Below are 21,408 nucleotides of genomic sequence, written 5' to 3'. Positions count from 1 at the left end.
TTTGTTGGGCTTCAAGTCTCTTAAAGCAGTTTACACACCTGGTCGGTCTGCCACAAAAATTCTGCGCTCGTCGACCGACGGAGCGAATTTTTACGATCGCCGCTAAAACACAGGAGCTGGGTGGTGGGTAGTGGGTGGGGGATAGACTCTTTGCATGTATCTCGACTTCACAGTCACGTGCAGGGGTTGCAGTTGGCTGGCTGGCAGGCTGGCAGGACGTTTTTGTTTTGTTTTGTTTTGGTTTGGGTTTTTTTTTGCCTCCTCTTATTGTGGCCGGCCATCACACCACAGACTGGCACTTTACTGACTTTGGTCCATCGTACTGACCCTGATGCCTTGGGGTTTGCGCTCCCTTTGGCACAGTTTAGTGATGAAACATCGAGATTGGACAGCTGTAGGGAACAGTCTGTGAAACATTGAGAGTAGACAGCTGTAAGGAGCTGTGGAGCATTGAGAGTAGACAGCTGTAGGACAGGAGCGGTGGAGTATTGAAATTGGACAGCTGTAAGGAGCTGTGGAACATTGAGACTGGACAGCCGTATAACACCAGAAGTGGGACGCGAGCACACATTTCCAGAGGACCGCTGACTCGGGTCACGTGATTCAACAAGTCCCAGCAGCGCTGGCGCAAGAGACCAACGACTTCCGTATTCTTTTACGCCTGCGTTTATTCCTGGTCTGCCCCGATACTGATGGAATTCTAGATATTAATACAGATTTTCTTTCAGCTGACATTGATATCTATACATTTCTGCTGACAGATATGTATTTTATTGTAAAATTTATTGTTTATTGGACAGTTTTGATATTGCACATGCAGAGACCACAAACCTACATCCACGCACACACTCACAAGTTCGAAAACACAAACACACATGCATTGTGTACACTTTGCATCTCTCTCTCCCTCCACCAGTCTATCCCTTCTTCCTTATTCTATCTCTGTGCGCATGCGCGAGACCGCTTGTTTCTTTCCAACGAGCATGAGTGTGTGGAAGATCACGGTGGGGTTGAGGTGGAGCCGTTTACCAGTCCTTGTGGTGAAGAAGAAAACGCAGACCCTGTTTAGAAATATGGATGTGATTTATGCGACGGTTTCTCTGATACACACAAGATTAAGCGCTGCTATTATTAGAACTTCCTGCTCAGACCCTTCGCACGTGAAGGCAGGAGGGAGGAATATGATTTCTTGCCGTGTGGGGCATCTGCATGGTTCGGGCTTTCAGCCTCGAGGTCCACTTGTCATCGTACAATGCATGTAGGAAGATAGATACACGATGTCGATGACCGAGGAGATAGGACATCGTTAAGGTGTCTCAGCTCATTTCCTCTGGGATCATAGTCGTGAAGTAGAGGCACATCCTTAACCCTGGGATGGTTCAACTGACTTCCGCTCAGTACCTCGAGCTCTAACAAGTTCTATGTATTCATGGCCGTGGACAGTAGGCAGTTGCTTATCAGCCAAGGTCCGAGCCTGTGTCTACTATCAAACCTCAAAATGTTTGCATAGCTAAGTCTGGGGTAATTTTCCTGATTGCAGCCGTTGATACGAACATGACAGGGTGATGCCTGGGTTCTAAATGCTGTAGGTTACATAAGAAATGCATGAAAGACACCACCCTTCTCCCGTAAGACCTCGTGATACTATGCGAGATGACATTTGTCGATTTGAATATGTCAGCTCTGCGGTTCTCGATGGCGGAGAAAAAAGAATGATGGGAAAATGAAGGAAAGAAAAAGTCCAGAACTTTGGGGTAGGGAAATAATATGGGTTGCAACTGGATCGGAAAAGTTCATTGAGTATTTGTCTGAGATAGAGACCTCAAATCCGGAATCAGCCTCGCTCTTCTGTCTGCCTGTCCACAGTTTGTACATATCGGTTCTGTAAATTCCTTGGTGAGGATAGTAGCCCAAATAAAAAGAAAAATATAGAGTGGAAGAATGCTTGCCCACTGATAATTCCTACACCTCCACCAACGCCATCACCAGCCAAGAGCCGCAGAATTGGACCAGCCAGACCATCTCTGGTCCATCTTTTACCTCCTACCACTTTATTTAGTGGGCTCACATCCCTCACCCACCTCTCCCCCATATATATATACACGAGGGCACTCCGAGCTACACGGTAGCTGGCGACTGGCGTGAATTACAGGGAGACGACACTCGGTCCCTTTCACCGAAAGACTATTCACACAACGGGAGGTGGTTAGACTCGACCCCGAAGGGTCCTTGTCGGGCCGCCGAGGGCAGTTCCTTTTGTTGGCGGCGCGCGCTGTGCAAAGCCCGCAACATGCTGCGACAATGGTTAAACCCGCACCCCGCGGCAACAGCAGTCGGGTAGGTTTGCTCGCATTGTGCTTGTCGGGGAATACAAGCGGGTGGGAGATGGGGAAAACGTCAGCGTGTGTGTATGCGTACGAGTGAATTGAAAGCGTTTGTGTATTTTGTGTGTGTGAGTGTGAGTGAGAGAGAAAAAAAGCGAGAGAGAGAAAAGGAAGAAAAAAAAAAGCAGGCCGGAACACCTTGCTCCACCTTGCTCTAGAATGCGACAGGTGCAGTTCGGAGCTTGCCGTCGCATGGCTGTGTGCGTGTGAGAATGCAGATATTTGCGCGTGCGTCTGGGGCAAGGGTGTGGGGACAGTCTGGTGTTGTAAAGTGGTTAAAACTTCCTTGTCCCCCTCACTACAGCTATGACTGTAGGGTGCTGGGTTCAGATTCCGGCTTAGACTACGTATTTCTTTATAGACGATACATTTATTATCGGTGCACAATCACTGAGTTTGGAAAAAAAAAAAACTTTCCCACCAAGTGTGTGAGAGAGAGAGATGGGAGGTGGAGGGTTTGCGGCATGAATCCACCCTCAGACCCACAAACTCCATTTTTATTCTCCTCACCAAGAGCATACAACCCTTCAGTAAAAATTTTTTTGTGAGATCTTCCAAGTGGTTCATCGTGGAAGGCGGAGTTCAACCCTCCCATTCTGCCGTGTTTACCTGCCCTGATCGATTAGATACCTGTTTGTTTGTTTTTTTGCCGGGCAGAGGTAGGCGGATCTTCTCCTCCGCAGTCGAGAAGATTAATCGTCATGGTTCGAAACCTCCCTAGGTGCATTGATATTTATTTTTGTTCAGATTTTGTTTCTTTTTGTAATCTCATCATTTTGTTTTGGAATCTTTACTTTAAATATAGCCTCGAGTCGTTTATCTTTCTAACCCAAGTGTTGGGCGAGGTTGGTGATACAAAAAGGGTGTAGGATCCGTAGCTAGGGGTAACAGTAAGAGGAATTTCCGTTTTGCCCCGAAGTGTGGTGAGAGGCGTGGTTGGCGAGATAACAACACCGTGTGTATAAGTCAATCTTTCACTTTCATTGTCTTCTTGGTGGGTAGCTCCAGGATTTAAGTTTACACTCTTCATGTGCCATCTGTTTGCCAGTCCGTGTTTTTTTTTTTTTGAATCCATGTCTCTCTCTTGCGCCATCTGTCATCTGTCCAGTTTTCTGCGCTCATTTGTTGACTTTTCTCGCCCACTCCCTCCCTCAAACTATTCCCTCATCCTTCCCCATCCTCCCGTATATTCACTGAGAAGGTTTGGGACTTCATCTAGAACTTTCCGTTCTGTCGCTGCTGCCTCTCCCTACCCATACCAACCTCCTTTAATTGTTTTTTTTTTTTTCATGACGATGTCACCTACAGCATAAGGTTCACATCCAAGATAAGACACTCCCTTGCATTAACTTTCTATCGCAGACAGCTTGTGGTTCACCCCTGCCCCCATCTCCACTTCATCCTCCTTCCAGGGCAGTTGCTTCCCGTCGTTACACTGTCCAGCACCCTGCTTTCTCCAACTTTTTTTTTTTTAATTAGCGGGCGTTGGAATGGAATTTTTTGTGTTTCCGTATCTTTGCTGTCATTATCTATTGCATTCTGTGTCGGCGTTGGTTTCACCTGTATGTTGTCATCACCTTCGTCCGCTCCCACCCCACTTCTGGATGTCTCTTCTTCTTCCTGTCTGGAAGTCTCCAGGCTTCCTGTCTTAGAAACGTAGACCTGTGTCTTCCACCCCGCCATGTTTTGTCTTCTAGTATTCCAGCTTCATGTCTTGTAAGCCAAGGTCTGTGTTATCTTTTTTTAATCCTCTTTCGTGTCATCCAGTCCATCATCATCATCATCTGTTTTTGTCATCTAATCCACCGCCATCCTGTCTTCTATTCCATCCAACACCTTACCCACCCAAAAGTTATGAGACTAACTTTTTAACGGACCGCAGGTAAAACTATCTTGGAGGTTACTTGGACAGGTGGTGTAGCAACTACCCCTTGAAGGCGTTGAATAGAATGTCGGACCCTAGAAAAAACTTCAGGTGACACAAACTGTGGCTGTCTTTACCTTTTCATCCACTTTTTGTTCGGAAACCGATTTTCAACAGTGACTTGGGACTTACGGGTAGCGTGTCACCTCGCGAAGCTTATTGTTGTTCAGGTGTCGATCTCTGCCTTTCAGTTGGTGCTTTTCTTTGTGCATTCCACCAGGGCTGAATTCCCGAGTGATTTTGACATCGGGTACAAGAGGGCGAAAGAAGAAGAAAATGTACTTCACGGCTGTTCAGCAAATAGCGTCAGTTAGTGTCTACCCGCTTTCTTTTGTCCGTTGTTCACACACCACCCCGCAACGACTCTTGGGTGGTGGTCCGTCTGCTTTTAAAGGATTTGGGTTTATGACTTTCTTTTAGAAAAGGTGAGCTTATTTTTGTTGTTTAGTCGGAAGAACTTCTTCCTTCCTTTCTTCACCACTTCCATCATTGATACCATCACCACATTTATTACATACATTATCGTCATAATCATCATCAGGACCGTCGTCTTCCTAACAAACTCGAACCAACGGTTTTATTGCGTAGGGCATCATCCCAATTTACAAATATTTATATGGGTTATCCAAACAAGGCATAAAGCAAACATTTTTTACATCCAATCATAGCTAGAAAAATCTGTTTATCTATTTTTTTCAAACGAAAACATCGATGCTTAGGTCTAAGATGTGGGAATTGAATAATGGGATGTTACTACCTTTCGTATTATGCTGCTGAGTATCAGGATTAGCTTCAAGGGGAATGGAGAGAGAGAGAGGGCGGAAAGGATGTGGATAGTTTTCGAACAGACCCCTCGGCACCAAATTCGCCCGTTAAAAAAAAGTTTGCAGGGCGTCTGCTTGTTGGTCAGGCAGGATAGAAGGGGAGGACTCGTGTTGCGCAAGCTAGAATACCGCGAGGGGCCGGCTATAAACGCCAAGCCATTGGCCTGACATGGGGAAGATAGAGTTAACGAGGAGATAACCAGCACCCGACACCCTTTTCATTGCTTTGGCCCCAGAGTTGTGTCCCTTTTAAGCCAGGAGCCAACCTTGTCTCTGGGGCGCCCAGAGGGGACTTTTCTAATTTTTCTCTTTCTGGCTGTGCAATTTTATAGTGATAGAATTCATTCTGTAGCCACACAATTCATTTGATAATTAGAATATGCATTCTATAGCTATGCAATTCATTTTGTAAGCATAAATGCATTCTATAGCTATACAATTCTTTATATACCTATACAATGTGTTATATAGCTGTACAATTCATTTCACAATCATTGAATGCTTCTGTAGCTGTATAATTCATTCTATAAATGTAAGTAAAGAATTTCAGTCTGTAACTAGACATTGCCTGCATGAATTGTGGGGTGACAACCACTGACTCTACAATCTATATCCAGTAATTCTCCCTCTGTGACTGCCTGTGATTGCAAAGGTCCACAAACCATTTGGTCCAAGGTAGTTCTTGGGTTATCTGGCAATCTTCATCATTTTTAGTTGTTATTATGTACAGAATACTTGTTTTTATTGTTTCAAATTGTCCAAGTTTACAGAAACATAGATTTTTAGAGAAAAGTTTACAGTTTTTATGCTCCTCTTGAGATACGTTGCTGTGATGCTCTGTATTTACAGTTTAGTCATACTATCTAGGATTCAGTTTACTACTTACAGTTTAGACTGCTTGACAGTTGACAGTTGATAACATGTGGTATTTACTGTTTTGATTGTATGTGAGTTACAGTTAACATGCTTAAATGTGTTTACAGTTTATTGTTTCATATTTACAATTTACACACTGTATGAAATTACATTTTATGTGTTGTTTATTATTAATATTTTATAAGCCGTCTGACATTTGTATATTGCACACTGATTATTATTTGCAGTTCACATGCTGTCTTATATTTTACAATTTATAATATATATATTTACAATCTGTTTGCTATTTACAGCTTACATGCTTTCATATGTTTATGGTTTACAAGCTGATATTTTAAAGTTCACACTGTCTGGTATTTTAAGTTTACGTTTTTCGTTCTGTCTTCAGTTTACTCACTGTCTGTGATTCACAGATGCCTGGTATTTACTGCTGTCTGGAATTCGCAGTTTATATGCCGTTTAATAGTTGCGGTTTACATGCTGTGTTGTATCTGTTAACTGCAGGTTACTCAATGCCAGATATTCACAGCTGCCTGATAGTTTTCATGCTTTTCTGGTTATGTAGAGGTTGTGACCCTTTTGGCTACAGGGTGATGAGCAGAGTGTACACAAACAACTCATAGTGGGACAGGGCATGCAACTTTTCGTATATTCCTGTATGTCACACTCACACTCACACACAAAGTATTGGCAAGCAACAAACGACCATAGTGCTGTAGCAACAATACCTCCATGCAGCTTTATCCTTATTCACAAATATCTGAAAGATGACAGGCTGACTTCTCTCTTTGTCTTCCTCTCTCTCGAACACCCCCCCCCCCCGCCTTGCCCTTTGACCTTACTACTGTAACAACAACCTGTCCCATGCCTCCCTTAGCTTAGCGTTCTTCGCTCCTTTTTCACCTTCAGGTACCCCCACCCCTAACCCACATCCCTCTCCCGACACACCGTCCCTCCTGCCACCGAGATGGAAGACATCTGGAGTCGGTTCGTATCGCAGTTACTGTGCGCAGCCTGTGACTGTTGCCGGCTGCTGCCGCTGCTGTTGCTGTTGTGGTGGGTGCGTGTTAACACGGGTACGTCCGGCGTAGGGAGGGGCGCCCTGGGTACGGTAAAGGGAGAGAACAAACGCAGAACATGTAAAGCTTTCCGACGCCCTGCCCTGTTCACATCCGGCGGACTCGGGTGTGTGTGTGTGCACGTGTGTGGTGTGTGTGCACGTGTATGTGTGTGTGTGTGCACGTGTGTGTGTGTGTGTGTGCGGTGTGTGAGAGAGAAAGAGGGACAGAGGTCTGCTGCATACTGTTTCTCAAATATTTGTGTGCGTTGTTTCTTCTGTCACTTTCTTGTTTCTGCTTATTAGGATTGCTGTGAAGCTGTAATTGTTTTTGTTTTTTGTTTTGTTATTGAAATCTTATCACCAAGGGTGTTAGATACTGGACATTGTTTTACAGCGCCCTCTCTCTCTCAAACACACACGTGCTGGCCATCTTACATGTACACATCCTCATAGAGACTCTTCCCACTCTCTTTCTCACACATACTTCACATCCCACACAGACACTCATCCTCACAGGCATCTTATACATCCCCCCCCCAAAAAAAAAATAAAGAAGAAAAAACAAACAAACACACGTATTCAGAGTGGTCAGAAAGCGATATGTGAAAACGGTACACAAATAAAACAGTGGTTGACTCTCTTTCTTACTGTCTCTCACTCTTTAACATGCTCTTTCGTTTCTCTCTCACTCTCCCTATGTCAATCTCTCACTTTCACTTTCGTTCACTCTCTTTTTCAACTCTCATTCTCTTACTCTCCATCTTCCTCTCTCACTCGAACATTCTGTCACCGCTCTTTTTTTTTCTCTGCCACACTCTCACTCTCTGGCTGTCTTTTATTATCTCTCACTCACTCACGGTGTAGTATACGTGTCTTTCATCTTACTCCCACCTCCTTCTCCTCCTCCTGGAAGGGAGGGGGGTGAGGAAGATACGACCTGTCTTTGTAGCTGTGAATGATGAATGCTGTGCCAGATAGTAACACTTTGTTCATTCAGCTACAGTTACTTTTTCTGGTTGCACACTGTAAGAAAGAGAGAGTGAGAGAAAAAAGAAAAGAAAAAAAATCCCCATCCGTCGTCTGTATGGTTGCGTGGGTTGTATCTCAGGAGGGGAAAACTCCTTACAAAGGATCCTCCTTACGAGCCTCGTTTGGCTTGCAACTTGGAACTGTTAAGTTTCCCTCGCTCGGCCAACATTTTTATGGAACCTGTCCCCCCGTGACCTGGGCAGGTGGAACGGTTGCCAAGCTGGAAGTGGTTGGTGTTTCGAGGGAGAGGGATGTGGGAGCGAGGCTGGGAAATGTTGTAACCGATAGAAGGTGAAAGGTGGGTTAGGGAGGGAGGCTGCGTGGGTTACAATTACGCGATGGTTGAGGCTAAGAACAAACGCCGCACCACGTGACTGCTGCCCTAGTCAGCCGGGAGGACCCTCTCTCCCCCCACCAACCGACCTCTGATGGCAGCTGGTTTCTGTCCGAACTGGCGCCTCGCAGAACGGAGGATGGTGGTAGTTGGGTTGTGGGGGCAGGTTGGAAGAATGGTTCTTAGTGTTAAAGAATCGTTTCCGAGAGTCTTTTGATGACTTGGAGTCGGTGGCTAGGGGGGGGAGGAGACGAGGCGGGGACGAGTCCGGTCTGTGTGTATGACCGGTTTGAAATAAGTCAAAATATGAAAATACTAAGAAAACTACTTTAAGTCAAGAATTCTCTCAGCTTTCTAATGATACCACAGATCCCATTGACCTGCATATATTTAATAGGTCGGGGATAGGAATAGGAAACTGGGTGTAACTAGGATAATGCAGGTGGGCAGGATACAGGTCTTCAATTTAATTTTGATTAAAGAAACTGTTGCCCGATGTCTGCTCAAAGAGTTCAAGGGGTTTCTATTTTTAGATACAGAATTTCCCAAAGACTTGCGTGCGATCGAAAACCGGAAGCCAGAAAACCCACAGTGAAGGGCCAGGCGGATGGTGGAAGAGTATACAAAGGAGATAAATCATACAGGTAGGCCGATGCAGTTAATGATGGATACGGAAAGATATATGTGTCGTTTTCTGCTCAACCGTAAAAGTTTCGATAGTTTGTCTCTCAACCCCACTGCAAGAGGTTTTGGGTTCAACATTACTTTCAAGCTGATTTGCAAATGAAGCTGATGAAAAGAGCTGGAGCTGTCAATACGGTTGAAGGGTCGAAGGTGGAAACAGCCAATCACAACTGCACAATAATCTAGACATGAAAAAATGAGTCTTGCGGTGATCGATGATATAAATGGTGATTGTCGCTCAAGGCTGAAAAGGATGAAGGTATACAAAAAAAAGGACGGTTCCATCGCCTGCTGCTGAAGGGAAGAGAAAGCAGCGGCAGAACTGTTAACAATCATCACAGTATCTATTATCTTTTATTTTTGTGCTTGGATCGACGAAGAATGTCTTAATTAAATATTGAAATAAAAACAAAATGAATGCTAAAACTAAATTAACTCTGTAAATACCCTACCTCTCCATCTTGTCTCTCTCTTCTATGACAAAGGTTTTTTAATGTATTTTAAATACTCAAAATAGACAAATGCAATGAAATACCAATAAAGTTAAACAAGAGTTTGTTTTGTTACTACATTTGTGCAACACACTTCATCAAATGTATGATAGTCTTGGGTATCTCTGTTTTACACAAACGTTTTTAATTTCAAAAATGTGTTAATCTTTTCTGTTTTTAATCAATTTCCATCAACTTCTTGTATTACAAGTATTGAACTGGTTATCATATCGAAGACTAATATTCGCTTGCCTTTGGTTTCGTGAAAGCCGCTTTCAACTTGCTGGAGTGTTTTTATTCCCTATGGCAATAAAATCGAAAAGAAATGTTTTCACAAGCGCAGCTCCTGTGTAAATGAAGAAGGGCAGGGCAATTGATAGCAAACAAGCATGTCTATTATGTTGTGGAGAATTCTGCCGGGACTTCCACTTTTTTGCACCATCCTCTTAAATTCCTGCACCGTCCCTTTGTTCACTCGCTCATTTGCTCTATACCTTCTTCCTTTCTACCCCTCGCCCCCACACTTCCCTTCCCACACACCTCCACCATTACACTTCATTTTCCAAATTCTCTCTCTTTATCGTTTGTTCCTAATCGAGCGTGCAGGTGTGTATGGGTGCTGGCTTTGATGTTCCTGGAGAATGTATGTGTAATAGATTGGAGATTATCTTAGAAAACGCTTCCCCAGACCCGCTAGTTGAGCTCCGTCCAAGGGGCGCCACTGCACTGCTCTCCCTTGAACTGAGCTGCAGGCGCCATCTGCTTTAGCCTCCAAGTTAGGGGACATAATCGGGATACGAAAGGTCTGTCAAACCACGAAGAGCACCCACAGCAAACAGATGCTTGCGGAATCTCTCATTAAAAAAAAATGTATTTTTTTCGTGATATAGAGTGTGTTTAAAATGTTTGTGGAAGGAATTTTGTGGGTGTTCGGAGAGGTGAGCGGGTGTTACAGTTAACTATCGTCCCATACCTGTGTCTTTTTTAATGTTTTCAGTACCCATGTACTGAAATTTGGTGTTTGTTGTTATTTTACGCCCGAAATGATGCATTCGGAGGGAAATGAGCTTACGGTTCTTGATCACTTTTCAGGAGGAAAATTGCTTTACCACTGCGCTACCCCTTCTTTCAAAAGAGTAGAGCAGTGTGTTGATGATGGTTGTCGTCCATCCTGCTTTGTAGATCTTTGAAGAGGCAGCATTTCTGAAAATGGAAGCAGGGAGGTATCGATTTGGTGACTATAGTTTTGAATCACAGGAGTGATCGTAGGACCATGCAGTAAACTTTCCCTGATCTCAACCGCGTATTTATACATGATAAACACGTGTTCAACAGGCGTTTACGCAGAAGAAGAGGTTCTGGTTTCACACGAGGGTGTGAAGCACGTGACTTCCCGAAAAAAAAAGTTCTGATGTCTGTTGGTAAAGAGGCAGCCACAGACTTCATATTATAGAACGATAATATAGAATTATAAATGTCTTCGAAGACAACAATGAACGGGAGGCTGATCATTTCGACTACAAATCGACCTCTTGCCTGAGTCGAATGGTTCCCGCCATGACCATGTCATCACGAAAGACACATCGTCCCGACACAGAAAGTCTGTCCAGGCTAAATGAATGACCAAGTAATGACACCTGTCTTATGTTATACCAAGGTCTATAAACACAGTTAATAAAATACTCGAAAATAAATGATTTTAAAAAATGATTTAAAAAAGAATTGTAGTAATGTTTCATTCTGAAATTTTAACCGAAAGTCTGCATATAACGTACAAACTAAAAAAAAAAAAAAAAAAAAAAATTGATGATAAAGCTTTTTTTTTTTTTTTTTTTTTTTTTTAAAGCCAATGATTTCAGAGAAAATCGTAGGATGGGACAATGAGTCGGCCACACAGAGCCTAATTTAAAATATAATTAATTTTTTTCAATACACAACTTCTGCAAAAGGTTACGACCACAATCTTCGTTGCAAGTCGGGTTGGGGAGGTATCGTAATAGAGATGATGTTTATATAATGAAATATGTCAGAGACACATTTTTAGGATCGTAACTAAGATGGGTCGTAATTAGGAAGGTCTTAATGAACAGGTTTTACTGTACTACTAAAGGGGAAAGTGGAGAGAATTGTGTGTAGACGACTATTTAAAGATTCATTCTTTCTTTTTCCTGTGTTTTCTTTTAAATCTTTTCGAGTACATGTGCAAAATATTGTTACAAATCTGTACATTAAAATGCCAGTTCATCATATTAGATTTATGGACAGTGTTATGTTTATGTATGGGATAAAATATCTACTCTCGTGCCCGGGTTTTGAAAAGGATGGCAGATTAAAAAAAACCAACCAAACAAAAACAGAGCCTTGAGTAATCGTGCCGAATTTAAATATTAATGGCTTCCCGCGCATCAGGTTCAAGATGGTGCAAGAAGAAAGAGCGAAGGTGAGATAAACATGGGTATAGACATGCACGCACACATACAAACATTAACGTATATACATATACACAAATACACTCTCAGACATGTACGCGCGCACACACATACAGACACACCCACCCAACATACACAGAGAAGAGGTAGGAAGGTAGATTCAGAACCAGGAGGGGTGGGTGGGTAGAGGGTGGTGGGAAGTGAAAGAAGCCGCCAGGAATCTGGCGAGAATTAATGAATATCGCTCGGTCGCCAAGGCAACGCGGTATCAGTTTCGACCTCTGCATGTGTATCTCGCTAATTTATTAGGCAAAACGCGCCATTTATATCCTGCTCCGTGCCAGGGGCGAGGACATCCGCTCTCTACTCTTTCTTGTACCCCGCCCCACCTCCTGTTTCAACTCTTCTTCCCATCCTACCCACCCACCCACCCCACAACCCACCCCATCTCCACCTGCACCCCGCCCTCTCGAACGCACGTCGTTCTTAAATCCTCCGCCTCCTCGTTGTCTGCTTTCAACCCTGCCATTACTCCACTTCCTCTCGCGTCCTTACCTGGGTTTTTTTCTTCCTTCCTTCATCGTGCCTTCGACGAAAGCTGGCAGGACATCCCCTCACCTACCCACATTCTACTCACCTGAGAAGTTCTTTCATTGTCGACGACGAGGATGGCAGCGACGAGGGAGACTTATGAAGCGGTGTTGCTTCGTACACGGGACGCCACTGGGTTCTTTTCTTTTCAGAAAAGTTTCCGCAGAATTTTCTAGAAAACCCGCCATTTTAAGGGGCCGCACTATCCAGAGACGTTAAAGCCCGTTTAACGTCTCTGCACTATCCAATCAAAGGCTTTTCCTTGCTTTCCCCATTCTAACCACCGGTAACGACTTTCCCTTGCTTCGTGAATACGGACCCAGGACTTACACAAACATGGCGGACACATGCGTCGGGTCAGAGGTTATCGGCTTGACCGGCCTGGGTTACAGAAAATTCAGCTGAGAGCCGAACAACCTCACAGACAGTCAAATATTTGGGTAAGTGTTGCGAGGAACGGGCACTTCCGGTGTAGTTACATCTCTCTGTTATCATTCCATCCAAAGACTGAAGAAGTTAGTAATTCCATAACTCCGTCAGGCTTGCCAGTCTGTAAATCTCTTTCTGCTTCCACTGCCCGCTTCCAACCTCTCTCTCTCCATAGTTGAATTAGCCTCGTAAGCACGTGCAACATTTATGTAGCTGTAAAGTGGGATTTAGTTTTTTTAACACTTTGACGGCTATACCGTGGGCTGGTTAAATTGTGTGCTGATGTTGGTGAACTCACATTTTCTGAGCTGAACTATTCCTTCCACTCTCTCCATTCTACAAAACAGTGCAGCCCTTAGGGCGCTAATTATTCCGACTTGTCCCTCACTCCCTAACCCCCGCGCTCGACTGCGCATCAGGCATCCTGCACGTGCAGTGCGCGCGCACACTTTTGTGGTGTTGTCAGCAGCCCAACGGCCTGTAGGCTCAGATTTAATTTTCCCCAACCAGTTCGTCTTGTGCTTGACTTGATTTTATTTTTTGTTCAGCTGCCGTTTACATTTCTCTGCTTGCTCTTCTCGCTTATCTGCTCCTGTTCTTCACTCCCCTGCCCGTCTGTGGGATGCACTGCAGGACCGAGAGATAAGGTCTTGTCGCTGGCCAGATGTGCTGCAGTGGAAGGTGTCGCGAGCCTCGGTCCGTGCCAGGATTCTTACCTCAGCTTCGTGCACAAGACCGAACTTCAATCCATACTAAGAAAAATTACCATTGATCGTACCTCAGCTCGAGAAAATATTTACCTGTGTGCAAAGATTTTAGATGAGTCCATCGGTAGTCCCTAAAAATAGTCACCAACTTATTTCGGGTGTTTTTTATATTATTATTAACGAGGGTGATACCCATCTTTTCATACTTCTTTACTGTCCTAACCCTGTTAGTACCCGTTTGACAGCTGTCAACTGGAGGAGGGAAATACATACTGAAAAGATACACTACTTTCTTTGTTCTAAAGATAAATAAAGTTGGGTATTGAAGCAAAACCAGAGCACGTGCGCTGCACCACCCGGGTATAGAACCGGCCAAGTGTTGCTTGGCTTTGGTGTCCTGACCATTCGGTGTCTTTGTTCGAAGCAAGCAGCCCTAAAACCAATGATTCAGATGCTGGGTTTTTGTTATCTTTGGCTCATCCAGTGTACACATCATCTGGGGATCGATCTCTCACTGTACCTGTCTGAGGGACGGAGTAATATACCTGCCTGTCTATCTACCCACAAATGTTATTATTTGCCTGCCAGCAGGTGTAATTTGATTTTCTTCAAACGAGATACTAGACTAACGGGAGAAAAGGATAAACACAATTATTTTGAAATGTAGGTGTCAGACCTTTGCAGTGAACAGGCTTGTTCGTTCTTTTAGCGACACGGGGTAGGCAACGGCACAACATTCACACCCCACACAGACCCAGCCGTTCGGAATTCCATGGAGAGGGGTCTGGGGGACAGTGGGTTTGGGGGGAAGCGGGAAAGGAGAAAGAAAGGGGTAGTTTTTTTCTTTCCTAACGACCTGCCAGGGATCAGTGTGCCATTGTGCTACCTGTCACCCGGGGACACCAGCGGGTGTGTTTATAAACTTACCGCATGCATGCGTCACAGTGGGACTCGGGTCTATCGCCAGGTGAACCACTGTATACTTGGCTAGTTGGTCGGGGTGGAGTGAGTGAGAAGAGTCTGAGATTTTATTTTTTCGCAAGGAGGGATGAGGGAGTAGGAGATGTGAGACTAGGACAGGTGAATAGGATAGGCGGGTAGAAGATTGGCGGGTCTCGTAAGTTTTGTGTCACAGTCGCAGTGTCCCATAGTCTAATGCCCGTTAAGGGCAGAACTACTCTTCTCCTGCCGTATTTACCTTCCCTGAAATAAAATAAGGTATACGTTTCTCTGCTGAGAGGTTTGGAGAGAAGGTGGTGGCTGGAGGTGGAGGAGTTTTTTTTTATTACAGCCACATGCCCGAGCAAGTTTCGAACCTTCGACCTTATTGTTCACAGTCGTACGCATTGGTAGGTAATCGTTTTGTAGGCACCAGGAAGAGAAACGCCATTTGCGAAATGCAGCCCTTTGACCTTAGTAAGCGACGTACTGGTGACGTCATGTTAACGGATGACGTACGAGTGACGTGGAGCTTAACGCGTACCCGCGGCATGGTAGTGGCGTCACGCGAGAGATTACGTCATGGAATCACGTTGGCCGATGTCCACGTGCACCCGGCTATTTTAATGCTGTCTTTCTTGCCGGAAAGAGAGGTTGGGTGGTCGGTCCACCCCGATACTCACATGAAGACTTACACGGAGACAGACACATGCACATTCATGTACATATTTAAGTACACACACACATACACACCAAACCACCCCCGCCACGCATAAAAAATCAGATTACATCAGATATGGAGCAGGGTAGTAGACCACCCCCAAACCAACCACAAACATATCAGTAATTTCATTGGTATTCGTAACACAAACAAGCAGACTGACAGATAGACATGCAAGCATACAGACAGACTAACAGCCAGTAGTCATGGTGCTAGTGACCATGGCTAGCAGGTAGGTGACTCAGTGCTTTCTCATCTGCGGTTTTTCTGGTGAGGCTGTTGTTGATCTGATGTGCCACGTACCTGCTTTTCATCGCCTGAAAGTTTAGATTATAACCGACCCTTAAACCGCTTGCTGCAACCTCCTCCCCATCCACCCCTCAGGTTCACTGGGGGCAATCTCTCTCTCTCTTCAACGAAATGTTAGAGCTGGCTATCTCATTCTGTGCTTCCGCAAACCTCCACGAAACATGGTGAGATCTTTTCCAGAATGAGGTAGAAATCTTGGGACCCCCCTTCTTGCTTTCATGAGAGAAAAAAAAAATGTATGTATATATGTAGAATCAGCTAGAAATCTCAGGTCCCCCATCTGGTCTCAGGGAAAAAAGTATGTATATATGTAGTTATGATTAAATTGCTCACTTTGGTCTCCTCCGTTTTGCTTTCTTTTTCTTTTGCTTCTGTCGTACATTCATTAATTCGTTTATTCTTCTGTCTTTAATTTATTCCTTCTATATTTCATTGATTTATTTTTCAATCGTATACTACTTCATTCAGCGAATTAATCAGTCATTTCATTTCTTTTATTCCTTTTTTTACACTTTATTGCATTCTGTCGTTCTTCCGTGCTTGACTATCTGTATAACTACCGTCTGTGAAAGCACGTGTACACACTCACACAGTGTTCGCTCGTGTGTAAATATAGCTTCACAGCAGTCCTTCATACCACGGAGGGAGTTTGACACGAAGGAGTCTACCTTCTCAGTGTCATCGCGTAGCGTTTGACCTCCCTAACCCCACCGAACGTGGTTAGCGGCACGCATACCTGGGTGCTACCTCCGTGCTACCCGAGTGTATCACCTTACCTGATAGGTGTGTGACACACCTGTTCACACGGTGTCACTTGCGCATTATACCTCCACGGCACTCCTCGTGTGCGTGCTCCCAAGTAGTTAATCGCCGCTAATGAACTTTCCTGTGACAGTTAGCGTCAGATCATATTAGGGGGCCTTACCTACCTACCCTGCCCCCTTTCCTGGCAGTCGTTTGTTGTTGGCAGCAGCATCTTTGCAAACCTGCAGCTTTTATTGACTTTTGGCTGTGCGCTGCGAGTGATGCTTCAGGGATGAAAGGAAACGCTTCCCTTAACTTAGACACCCTTACCCCACTGCCCACACACAGGCATGCACGCACACATACACACACACATGAACTACAGTGAGACAATTCGATAGAAGTGTGCAGAATATTAGGAGAGAAACTATTATCACGTATGTGTGTGTGTGAGTGTGAGAGAGAGAATATAAATATGATTTTATTGTATATTTTATGAGCAGGCCTATGGTCTATTTCAAGGCAGCAAAAGCAATACATTAGAATAAAGTATACATCACCTTACGTATGTACAGCTACTCTCTGCTATAAATTTAAATTTCGAAATTTGAAAGCTTATAGATGAGTTTCGCTATGTTTACATACATACTTTTACATTAGCTTCATTGACATAGATAGTCTTACATTAGCTACATTGACAGATGTATCTTACATAATATGAAGTACATTGACAAATTACTTTACTAGTATTAACTAATAACAAGGATCAACAGGTAGGGTTTGGATATTGGACATTTTTTTTAAGGAATATACTCCTTTTCGATTAGGGGTAACTTTGACCATAGAACATAAATTTAATTCTGATTCTTTAACACCTGACAAAAGGGGGATAACCGAACATTAACATCTTCGCCAGAAAGAGAAGATACTGAATAACAGGAGTGGAAAATTGAACAAAAGGAGAGCGAGTGATTTATCATTTCTGTTTAGTGACTCCGAGTGTTGTTATCTTTTTTAGATGTATGTTTTATTTCTCATTACCAGTATAGCGTCATATCTATTTGTTTTCTTGCCTTTTTTCAGTTTTTTTTCCCCTGATGTTATGATGGATTTACCGGTTGGATAAGAGCCACAAGCCTCAGCCATGTAGTCACTTCAGGCTCTGTAAGTACTGAATGATTTGACCTTTAACTGTGTGTTTGTCATTTATCATTTAGCTGTATTCTAATGCCTTTATTTGTACATAGTTTTAGATATTGAATTTTTATGATTCGTTTCTTTTTTTTCCTTTAGTGACAAAGATAATCATTACATCCTCCTCATCATCATCATTATCATCAAACAGGCATTTAAAACCTCATAAAGACATATTTGGGTGATATCCTTGTCACTGTATTTTATTGCTGATACTGTCAGATAATGAATTGTTGTAATTTTTGTTTCTGTTGACTTAAAAATTGATGTTATAAATACGAAAGAAAAAAAAATCAAAGAAAATAGATTGATAAACCTTTTACAAGTACAGCGGCCTTATGCTCCTCAAAGAGTAACAAGGAATAAACAACATCTAAAACTACTTTTACAAGTACATGACATAAATCTCAAAGGGATTTAAAAAATAAATCTCGACTTCGGCTCAAAGCATCCTTTAGCGGAGCCTTATTGCTAGCTGCGATAACTCGTGTCGGTTTTGTGGCGAGAGGAGTTGAAGAGTTCTTTCCCTTAGACCTGAAAACAAGAACTGGCTCTTCCCCTTCACTTCTCTTGACGATTACCGCGATTTCATTTTCCCAGGGACACCGCTTTAAAAACCTTTTAAACTAACGTGACTAAATCTTGAGACATCCTGGAAGGGAAAGAGATTAATAAATATCTGTTTGTGTGTGAATGCTAGTCATTGGGGTGGCGGGAGACACAGTATGTTTTGATGCGTTTTCGTTGTTCTCTCAGAATTTCTACTTTCTGTGAGGTGTCTTATGTTAATTGATATTTCTGGCAGGTTAAAGCACACCTTGAGGCCTTTTGTATCTTTCTAATAATTATGTTTACAACGAACATTGGGCCTATGTGGCTTCCATGTCCTTTGCCTCGCTTTCTACTGAATTAATCTAGGGAATTTCTTCCTCGATGCACTTCATTCACTTGCCATTGTGCCATCGCTTTGCTGTTGCTTGTAATTTTTCTTTGCTTGGCTTAAGATGTCGGTTCGTTTGTGGTCTTTCATGCACAACCCATTAAGCCCGCCTCTACACGAGGGAAACAGGCTCTAAAATATCATCATCATCATTGTCTGAAGCTTATTACATATCCTCTACTTGCCAGTTCTGGGGCAAATTTCTCTCTTTTAAAACACACTATCAGTTTTGTTTTACATACAAGTGCTGTAAGTAGTGTTATGAAAATGATAGCAGACATTTTCTTTCCTTCTCTTAATTTAAAAAAAAGGAGCTAGGTAAGAGGTTACGTGCGCGCGAACGCCCGGCAAATCCCATGTACCGTCTTTCTTTCATCCTCCATCGCTGTGAGATGTACCCGGTTCATTACCCTGAAAACTGAGTTAAGGAGGCGACAGCGGTAGGATGCAGGTGGGAACTCGTTCACTGACGACTGAGCTACAGGTGTGCCAGACCTTCACCAACTAGTCGGACCGTAAAGAAGTCATTTGCTTTGCCTAGACGCACGCTGTTGAACCCAAGCAACATCACCGTTGTGGAGTGCGGTGACGGGGTGCCTGGGGTGGGGATCACGTGGGGTTGGGGGTTGGGTAAGCTCTTGCCCTACTGAATGTTAGTTTGCATCGTCCCTACCTTCTCCCGCACTCCGTTTACAGCTTGCATATATTTGATTCAAGCATATTAAAAAAAAAAAAATAACACGAGGGCGGGGGGGGTGGGGATAGAGAGAGCGAAAGAAAAAAGAATATAGGACAGCACCTGGTATGGGACTTAATGAGGCATGCTTCCTGTAAGCCGTCAAAAAAGAAACAGTTTTTGTTGTTTAAGACATATTCTTTAAACGATTTTAAACGTCAAACATTCATTGGGAGGGGTTGGTAGGGGCACAGCTACAAGATGAAGCGAACAGTGTACATGTTTTTACAACATCTTGGTGGGGTGCTCAAACAGTAGCCATAAGGGCTAGTTTGCGTTTGAAATTTGGAGGAAGGAAAATAGTGCATTGTTACTGGGCTTATCAAATATTTCTTTTTTCCTGTCTTTCCCCATCCGCACCAAATTTAAATATATATGTATATTAATGAGAAAAAAGGTTGAAACTCATGCAGATGTGGAGGCGGTGGATATTGATCAAGTGTCCGGGCATGGGGAGCTTGATGTATAAACCTCCATCACTAAGGCTCCCACCCCTTACCTTTCCGCCCGCAATATCCATCACTGCGCATGCGTGAGTCACTTGGACGCTTGGCTGCAGCACTTGGCGGTTTGTGGAAAAAGATCGAGTGTTTTGAAACTCAAGCGCGGAGATTGAAGAGGTGGGGGCGTGCGCGCGCGGGCGAACATGCACGGGCTCTCAGGAGATCCTCACCCATGCAGTTTCTTCTCTTTTCTCTCTTTCTTTCTTGGCGAAATTTTGCTACGAAAGAGCTCCGCGCAAAAGAGAAGAGGGAAGCAAGTGCATGGTTGTCTGCCCTAAAGACAAAGAAAAGAAAGCAGGCAAATTTCTTGCATTGCAGAACCGGGGAGGAAAACTGCGCGGTCCCCGCTGGAGGGGCTGGGAAGAGGGAGGGAAGAGGAGAGCAAACGGAGAAACAAAGCGCCGTGCGTTTAAAAATCTCCCTCTGTTACTTCACTGGCAGCAAGGGACGTCATCAGCAGATGGTCGGAGTTGCGGGTCGTGTATGGGGGAGAAATTCCCTGCATAGGGTTTCAATCAACGTCGCTAGTTTTTTCGCCCCTAGCCCGCCACCCTGCGCCCCCTCGCCGCTACTAAATATGTTTTCATTATTGCTAAAGCAAATACGGCTTCTATCACGAAATGTCAGCTTTCCCCTCCTGCAACCTATTTCCAACGGTTTTATCCGCCCCAAGAATGCGTTCCCTCGCGTTCCCTGTTATCCCAGTAATGTCTGCTTCTTCACACTGCTATTGATTTCACGACGCAAAAAGTTGTTGTTTTTTAGTAATAAATTTCTGTTCACTCATATCCCAGGAATATATCTACCCCGAAATACCCTTCTTACATGTCATCGACTAAGTGGCTATATTTGGCAACATGATTGTAGCTGGAACACCCGATGTATGTGACGATGTGTCCGGTTAAGAAGGGTCTTAAGCCCCTGAACTCGATTTCTAAGACGGAGGAAGGTTTTCATACCTCTTTCTCTGTTATTGTTATTACTTTTTTGACGAAGGTTTCTGTTGTTAAGAAGAAACAGACTGCAGAACACCTGTAAGAGAATAGTTTCCAGAGAGCTGTGCAGTGAGGGGGGTGGGTCTTGTTTTCTTTGTGGGGAGGTGGGTGTGGGACGGGGAGGGCATGCGATGTCATTTGTGGCTAATGAGATGTTTGTCAGGAAACATTCTGTTGATCACGCTGGGCTCGCTTATCGGGATCGTGGAGGCTTAGGCGGGTAGACAGAGTTGCTTGCACTGGGTTGGCGTGGCCGTAGGGAGGATCAAGAACGGGACTAGCGGCACACAATAGAAAGACTGCGATGTGAAACAGAAGGTGGACGTAGTCGGAGAAGCGAGTTAGTGCAGAAAGAAACAGTGATGCATGTCAGTGGATTCTTCGCGCACGTGCGCTGTAAATGAAAGAAAGAAAGGAGGACAGGGGTTAATGAAAAGGTGAAACGACTTTCTTTGGATGAGTTTCTCTCTCTCGTGTGTGTTAGTGTATATCTGTGTGTGTGTGTTCGTTTGTGTGTGTGTGTTGGGTGTGTCTTTGTTTTGTTTGTTTTGTCGTCCGCTTTGTT

At 44.0% G+C, this 21,408-nt stretch overlaps 1 protein-coding gene across 1 annotated transcript in view; it reads left to right on the top strand.

The window, feature by feature from the left end:
• LOC112567687 (cell adhesion molecule-related/down-regulated by oncogenes-like) overlaps nucleotides 1-21,408 on the top strand; it is a 206,065-nt gene that overhangs the window by 8,563 nt on the left and 176,094 nt on the right. Inside the window, exon 2 of the mRNA XM_025244431.1 lies at nucleotides 17,559-17,639. The gene's annotated coding sequence lies outside the window, so the exon portion shown is untranslated. The remainder of the gene's footprint in view (nucleotides 1-17,558; nucleotides 17,640-21,408) is intronic.

The sequence above is a fragment of the Pomacea canaliculata genome, linkage group LG7, assembly GCF_003073045.1.
Source record: "Pomacea canaliculata isolate SZHN2017 linkage group LG7, ASM307304v1, whole genome shotgun sequence".
Taxonomy (NCBI): domain Eukaryota; kingdom Metazoa; phylum Mollusca; class Gastropoda; order Architaenioglossa; family Ampullariidae; genus Pomacea; species Pomacea canaliculata.
The sequence above is the reverse complement of the archived record's forward strand: the minus strand, read 5'-3'. Positions and strand labels throughout refer to the sequence as shown.